At 39.0% G+C, this 7,927-nt stretch overlaps 1 pseudogene; it reads right to left on the bottom strand.

Moving 5' to 3' along the window:
• Positions 1-3,306: 3,306 nt before the first annotated feature.
• Positions 3,307-4,158, bottom strand: LOC128652537 (tubby protein homolog; annotated as a pseudogene).
• Positions 4,159-7,927: the final 3,769 nt, after the last annotated feature.

Here is a 7,927-nt window from a genome sequence, read left to right as displayed (position 1 = left end):
TCTATAATGGCAGATTTCAAATGCTTAGGGTGGAAATGTATGTGACCTGCTGTGCAGGTGATTTCACCCTCCGGCGTTTTCTCTCCAAGATCAGGGGTGACTCTGAGTAGCGGCTCTCCAAACTGCAGATGGTAGTCGGTTCCGGTTATCTTCGGACTTGCGCAAGTCACCTCTAATAAACCGGTAATTTTTCTCCACAGCTCCTGCTCTTAGTACTTCAGTGTACGCAGGGGTAAATTGCACAGCTTTCAACAGCTCCGGTATACAGCCTTCAAAGCTTCAGAGTAAAAAGCTTTCAAACCTCCCGGTATAGAAGGAAGTCTTTCTTTGATAATGTATACACAGCTTTCTATGCGTTTCACCCAGTTTATGGGCTTTTTCAAGATGCTGTTTGTGTCTGGATATAGAATTTAAATAGTGCCGCCTTTCAGTTCATTGGTTAATTTGTTAGTGACGTCTTCTTGGGCTCTCTCTATTTTGTTATATTAGTTTTTTTTAAACTTTTCGGGCTCTCTCATCCATATTGCTTAATCTAATGCATTTTTTTGTGTGTGTTAGGAGACTGTATCAAAAGTTAACTTTCACAAGTCGCATAACTTTTTTATACACCAATTTTTTATATAGATTTTTAATTTGATTTGTTTTACAAGTTGATCAACTATACTTTAGAAGATGTTTTGATTAATTGAATCTACAATTATTTATTATTAATGTTTATATATTATTAAATAATAGTTTAAAAAAAAAAAATGTAATTCTTTTTTGGTGGTTCAGCTGATATAAGCAACTTGTTCAATATAATATTACCACCTTTGATTCTGGGTCCTATATATTATTTGAAGGTACTGGTAATTTGACCATATTATTTAAGACCATAGTTTTTTAATACTTAAAGCTATTGAAGCGCCACTTTTGAAAATTTTACTATTTGCTGTACTGTCTATAACCAGGAGGAGGTTATAATAAAGGAGGCCTAAGTATTTTAAGTCCAGCGCTATAAACTTATCTGCAAAACAGTCTAAACATGCACCAAATTTTTCAAAATTTTGTATGTAGACCCACTATAGGTAGTTAAGATTGCACCACAATTTTTTTTTACAATTAACCCCTTAATGTCCAAACCTGATCGAAAATAGGCCCAGATCCGGAAAAAGACCCATCAGCACCTTGCCACAGCCCTGCTGTGGCCCTACCTGCCCTCAGGGATCGAAAGGGTGGGGTAAAAGCTTTGATTTGGCCCAAAACATACACCAGGGCCCTCAGGAGTTAGAGCTTGCTGCCAAACTAACTGCACATCTGAGGCGCGAAAATAGGCCCCGCCCATCTCACTCAATGTTTCCTGAGCCTCAAAGAACCGCACCAGAGCGGTTATAACTAGCCATGTGGGTTCCAAGACCCAAAAGTTAAGCCATGTGTGCCCTAATAAAGTTGCCCAAAACGTTTATTGCCCACAAAAACGTCAAAGCACTCCCATCCAAAAAAGTTTGCTCACAAACATTTTACATTGAGTGTCAACCATCTATGTAATTGGCCCCATAAGCAAGCTAAGTAATGCCCCTCTTTTAGTTCTAGGATTAGTGCTTACCCTTACCCTCCTGGGTATCATGTCAGCCTCTCTCCAGAAAAAATATGACTGAACATACCTCATTGCTGCATAGCATGAAACCGTTCCTCACACTGAAGTTTCCTGTACTCCTCAGCTTCTGTGGGAACAGCAAATGGACCTTAGTTACAAATGCTAAGATCATCATCCTCCAGGCAGCAGTCTTCATCCATCTGCTGCCTGAGAGTAAATAGTACAAACCGGTACCATTTAAAAATAACAAACTCTTGATTGAAGAAATAAAAAACTAATATTTTATCACCTCTTTCACTTTACCCTTCCTAGTACTTAGAGTAGGCAAAGAGAATGACTGGGGGTGGAGCTAAGGGAGGAGCTATATAGACAGCTCTGCTGTGGTGCTCTTTGCCACTTCCTATAGGGAAGGATAATATCCCACAAGGATGAATCCGTGGACTCGTCTTACCTTTATAGAAGAAATAATGGTCCATGATGGCACTAGGGCGCTGGTATGTTCGTCTGCCCCACCAGAGGCCATTGCTTCAGAATGCCACAACTCTTGGATTGTCTGCATCTCTGTTTGAGACACTGGAATTCCTTTCTGCTGTGCCGATAGGCAACAGTCTCTAACTCCTCTGTGTCAAGCTTTCTCTGTGCATTGGCTGAAACCTCCTTTATCCCTTTCCTGAACTACAACGTTTTTATTTGGATTGTAGGCCACAGCTGATCAATCTGTGAACTGGGCCCTGCCCTTTTGTTCTTCATTCAGGTCCTCAAATTTAAGGCCTTCCTTTATGCAAGAAGGTTCAAGAGTCACTGCAGATGTTGCTGGGATTTTCTTGTGCTAATATTTGAAAGTTCCAGCCATTTGTTAAGATGCTTGCTTTAGAGTTCCGGCTGTCACTCCTCCTCTCTCCTGCAAGTACCATTGCCACTTCAGGAGGATAAATTGCAGGGTTACTGCTGTGTGAGCTGTCAGTTCATTGCTTCTTAACTAGCCTACAATAAGTAGTTCAGTATCTATGAGCGACTTTTACAGTTAATCCTTCAGTACTCTGTAAAGCATATTTGTCTAGTTCGCTGTGGTGGTGAATAGCTTCCTTTTCTGCTTGGAAAGCTGTCTTTTTCTTTGGCCCCCACATGAACACTGCTGTCTTTCTGGTTACACTGTCAATTCCCACAAATGATGCATCTCCTGTAGATTTGGCGGGAGCCAAAGCCATTTTGTTCAACCCTAGGCAGTCCACTTTCATGCACCAAGAACCATCTGTTTTCTTTAAAGGCACATTAAGGGCTAGAATACGAGTGGTGCGCTAACTTTTGCATGTGAACGATATCGTGTTTTTTATATGGACTCAAAGATATATGATATAAGGTGCATGAAAAAAAAGGGCTGCAAAGGGCTTTAATATAAATATATACACAGATGAAAAAAGATAAAAGTATAACATTATTTATTACACACACACACCTTAAGTATACACTTACTAGATAAAAGCCAATTGTAAGCATATAGTAATCAGTCTTTTGTCTGTTCCGTCTACCTCTATGGTTCCGGTTATGCCATGTTCCTCTGGCTTGTTCCCCCTGCTTACTGACTGTTTATTCGTGTGATCTGCTTTCTCGTTCTCTATGTGTTTTGTCTGTCCACGTAACAGACTTGTTCAAGGGTTAACTTTAATTTTAATATTTTTTTTTTAGTAAAATTATTTTTTATCCAAGCTGGACAAGACAATAGAAAATGCCTATAATGGGGAGAAAGAGTATTTAAAGTCCAGGTTAAATTTGCTCTTGTCCTTCCGACTTAATTGCATCACTGTGTCCTCGGGATAATTAGGGTGAATAAGCTGGACATTTTTCACAGACTTCTGTGTGTCTCGTCCATTGAAATTTAATTCATAAGTCATTGTGTCAGCATTAAAAATTGTTTTTTTTACTTTCTAGTTGAACTACAGTTGAGTTGTCAGCCTTCTTTAGAAACGAGAGATTCTTTCTCATTTTGTGACTTGATGGAAATTCTTTCCTCATTACTGTTAATTTCAGGAATAGTTACTGTAATTTTCCTGGGTCCCATGAAATCCAGGACATTCGTCTCATAAGCAAGTTCTTGGTGAATCTCGCCGAGTTCTAAATTTGACTTGTTTTTTAAAGCACTAATCCCATTATCATAGGCTGTAAAGTATGTGCCAGCAAGATTAGATTGAAGTTTGCCAACATAACTTTCTTCTCTCCTTGACAAGTCACTTGGGTCCATAGAAATTAAATAATTTGAGGTCTTGCATTTTCTTTTTTTTCTTGATGCTAAAAGAAATATATTTTTGCTATCCTCTTTTTCATTATGAAGATAATATTTGGGAAACATGCCCAGTTCCAGTGCGCGCCTGTCCCGTTTAATTACACATTTTATGGTGACACCTTTTAGAGCTGGCCTGTTCCTCCAGATCATCAATGTCAATATCGACCTTGGCTGAAGGCTTCAGAGCAGATTTCTCCTTGTTGGATTTGAGGCTTGAGGCTGATCCATGTCGAATATCAGTTTTTGTTTTTATTTGTATAGTCCATGTAGTTTTTCTTCTAAATGCTGCTTGAGATTGCATTCTCATGCAGTTTCACTTTAAAATTTGTATTCTGTTTTGGTTGCCCACCGGCTATCAATTTTCCATCAAAAAAGTTGGATTGCCCTACTGTGACAATCTTTTCTTTGGATCCTCCAGCTGGAAGTGCATTATCAACAGCTGATTGGCTGTCAATTCCATTATAAATTGCACTGTTAATGTTGCTGCAAGTTAGTTCCCTCACAGATACTCTGTCCTCCATTTTCTTTATTTTCTTAATTTGTGTCTGACTCTCTATAGTTGTTCAGTCCATGTGACCATCTTGCCGTTGATGCCATTTTTGGTTTTCATCAATTAAAAAACTCTTAGCCCATCTACTCTGTGCTTCTGAGCTCACCAGCCGCTGACGCAGTGCTTTCCTGTGGAGTAGCTGCCACCTACTCGGAGGGAACCTTCTCAAGGCCTCCGCAGCTACAACTGTCGAGTCAACTGATGTCGTGGAGGGTGAGTGTACTAATAATGCAGGTACGGGGCTCTTACATTTTACCAAAGGCATCTCCTTTGAGGGCTGTGAGGTTTGAAGTTTCTCATAGCCTGTAGGGGCTATCACCAGTGTGGGGTCTTTGTTCTTCTCACACTGGGTGGGCTGAATCTGCAAATCTTTATTTCCCTTCTCAGTAGCTGATAGTCTGTCGCTAACAAGTAGAGAGATTAGGGGCAAACTTTTTTTGAAATCAGCAAAGGGGTGATCCAGTAGTCAGAACCCTGTCATTTCACTTTTTTCCGTTGCGGCCATATTACAGTTATGGTTTTGGATCTAGTGGACACTATTCTTCTCCTCCTCATAAAAATATTATATAGCCTCAAGAGTTATCACATTAAAAGGAATCCTCACTGGAATTACTTGCGAACATTTATAGGAGAACTAAAACAGTCTTTGTGCGACTGCTCATCTCTTCAATGTAAACAGGTGCTGGTTTCATGGTAATAGATGGGGGTTACATATTGAAAGTACCTAAAGATGTCGCAAAAAGCTTGATTTCCCTTAGATAGTGGGACTTTCTCTTGAAAAGCTATAAGAATACTCTACTCATTACACCAGTCTCCTGGGGGGAGGGGGGGGGGGGGGAATTGCGCTGTAGCCCTGGCTCCACAGACTGTCAGATATATATATATGCAAACGACAGCCGCGTGGCCTAACAAATTAGAGCCAGGAGCTCCTCCAAGACATGTCTAGCCACTTCAGCTGTAGGCTCCACCCCCTTTCATTTTAATATTTTATTCTAAGTGACTTGTCACTAGCACTTTCATAAGAACTATCCATACCACTGCTAAATCATGTGAATGCATCTATGTTGTCAGAATGAGCACCATTTTTCTATTACTATATGGTTGCTTTTAAACTTTGACAATTATTGTTTTGGACGATATATATTTCTATTGTTTGTGAAACTGTTTCCATTTTGGCGTGATCTGAAAACAAGATAGTGACTACAGGTTTCTATTATAATACCTTCTTATTCTTGATTTTAACATTACTTAAACTGTAAATGTTTAACCCACTGCCTTGAAAAATTGTTTCTGCCTAGGAGACCCTTAAACAAGATCGCCCCTTTATAGGAGACGTACCTCAATGTAGTCCAATCATGGTCACAAAAGTGCTTTCCAAAGTGCTTATGCATACATTTTTGAGCTTGCCAACTAGAATGCGCCTTTGTGAATGTGAGTTCAATAATGTAGGAGCAGGCATGTTGAAACGCACTTTACAGTCCGTAATTGTCCGTAATTAAGAGATTTGATCTCTGGTTAATTTTCCGAGCACTAATTGCTACCACAAGCTTGCGGTAGCAATAACCAGCCACTTGTAATGGCTGGTTATTTATCGTGCGTCCATAAATGGAAGAATTTGCCCATTTACAGGCGTGCCAAAAATTAGTGCTCCACTTATAATCTACCATTAAAGGGACATGAAACCCAAATTTTTTTCTTTCATGATTTAGAAAGAGCATACAATTATAAACAACTTTCTAATTTACTTCTATTATCAATTTTGCTTCATTCTCTTGATATTCTTTGCTGAAAAGCATATCTAGATATGCTTAGTAGCTGCTAATTGGTAGCTGCACATAGGTGCCTCCTGTGATTGGTTCACCTTGTGCATTGCTATTTCTTCATTAAAGTATATCTAAAGAATGAAGCAAATTAGGTAATAGAAGTAAATTGGAATATTGTTTAAAGTTGTATTCTCTACCTTAATCATGAAAGAAAATGTTTGGGTATAGTGTCCCTTTAATATATTTGCAGTTCATGTTAAAACTTTGCTTTTAGAAAACACATTTAATTGCTGGCCAGCTAAGGTGTTTAAAATTAAGGCTTTGTTTACTTTTATACTCCACGTTCAACATAAACAATATAGGGCTAGATTAAAAGATTAGTAAAGCGCAAAAATATTAGCGCTATTGAATGCCAACACCGCTCATGTTATTCAGTAGTGCTCCTATTCATGCACTTATATTACAAATTAAAAGTAAAATGTTAGCGAGCAAGTGAAATAATCAGGCGCTCTAACATCTAGAGGCACGGACAGTGCAGCTAGAGGCACGGATAGTGCAGCTTCCTTTCTCCATAGACTCTACAAAAGCTTCTTCTGGCCTTCGCTCACGTGGTAACCCAAAAGAGCATTAGGACAACTGTGCCAAAGTTGAAGGTGTGTTAAGAACACTTTAAATACCTTTGTTCTTCGCTTAGAAGATAATATTTTTAATTTTACACACACACACATTATATATATATATATATATATATATATATATATATATATATATATATATATATACACACAGTTGTATGCAAATGTTTAGGCACCCCTGACAATTTCCATGATTTACATTTATAAATAATTGGGTGTTTGGATCAGCAATTTCATTTTGATCTATCAAATAACTGAAGGACACATTAATATTTCAGTAGTGAAATGAGGTTTATTGGATTAACAGAAAATGTGCAATATGCATCAAAACAAAATTAGACAGGTGTATAAATTTGAGCACCCTTGTCATTTTGTTGATTTGAATACCTGTAACTACCTAGCACACACAATTGGTTTGGTGAGTCCATTAAGCCTTGAACTTCATAGACAGGTGCATACAATCATGAGAAAGGGTATTCAAGGTGGCCAATTGCAAGTTGTTGTTCTCTTTGACTCTCCTCTGAAGAGTGGCAACATGGGGGCCTTAAAACAACTTTTAAATGACCTGAAAACAAAGAGATTGTTCAACATTATGGTTTAGGGGAAGGCTACAAAAAGCTATTGCAACATAGTGAGGAAATGGAAGACCACAGGCACAGTTCTTGTTAAGGCCAGAAGTGGCAGGCCAAGTAAAATATCGGAGAGGCAAAGTATGGTGAGAACGGTCACAAACAGCCCACAGACCACCTCCAAAGACCTACAACATCATCTTGCTGCAGATGGTGTCACTGTGCATCATTCAACAATTCAGCGCACTTTGCACAAGGAGAAGCTGTAATGCTCGTGGGATACTCCTCTATCAGACCGAACTAGGCCAGTAGTCTGGTTATGCCGACGTTGTGCCGGAAAGATAGGGAATATCCCAGAGCAGAGAAAGTTAGCAAGATGAGGAAAGCAGCATTCACCACAGGGAGGCTAGTCTTCAGCTGCAATGGTAGAGCAGTCCAAGGTAAACCACTAAAAAAAGAAGTTACCTGTAGTAGGACATAACACATCTGCGGGGCATGGGTGCAAGTAAAAATAGACTTTATTGTAAGTCATGCAACAAATACAGGGTCTAAG

This window comes from Bombina bombina, chromosome 3 (assembly GCF_027579735.1).
Source record: "Bombina bombina isolate aBomBom1 chromosome 3, aBomBom1.pri, whole genome shotgun sequence".
Classification (NCBI taxonomy): domain Eukaryota; kingdom Metazoa; phylum Chordata; class Amphibia; order Anura; family Bombinatoridae; genus Bombina; species Bombina bombina.
This window is presented reverse-complemented; position numbering and strand designations above follow the sequence as displayed.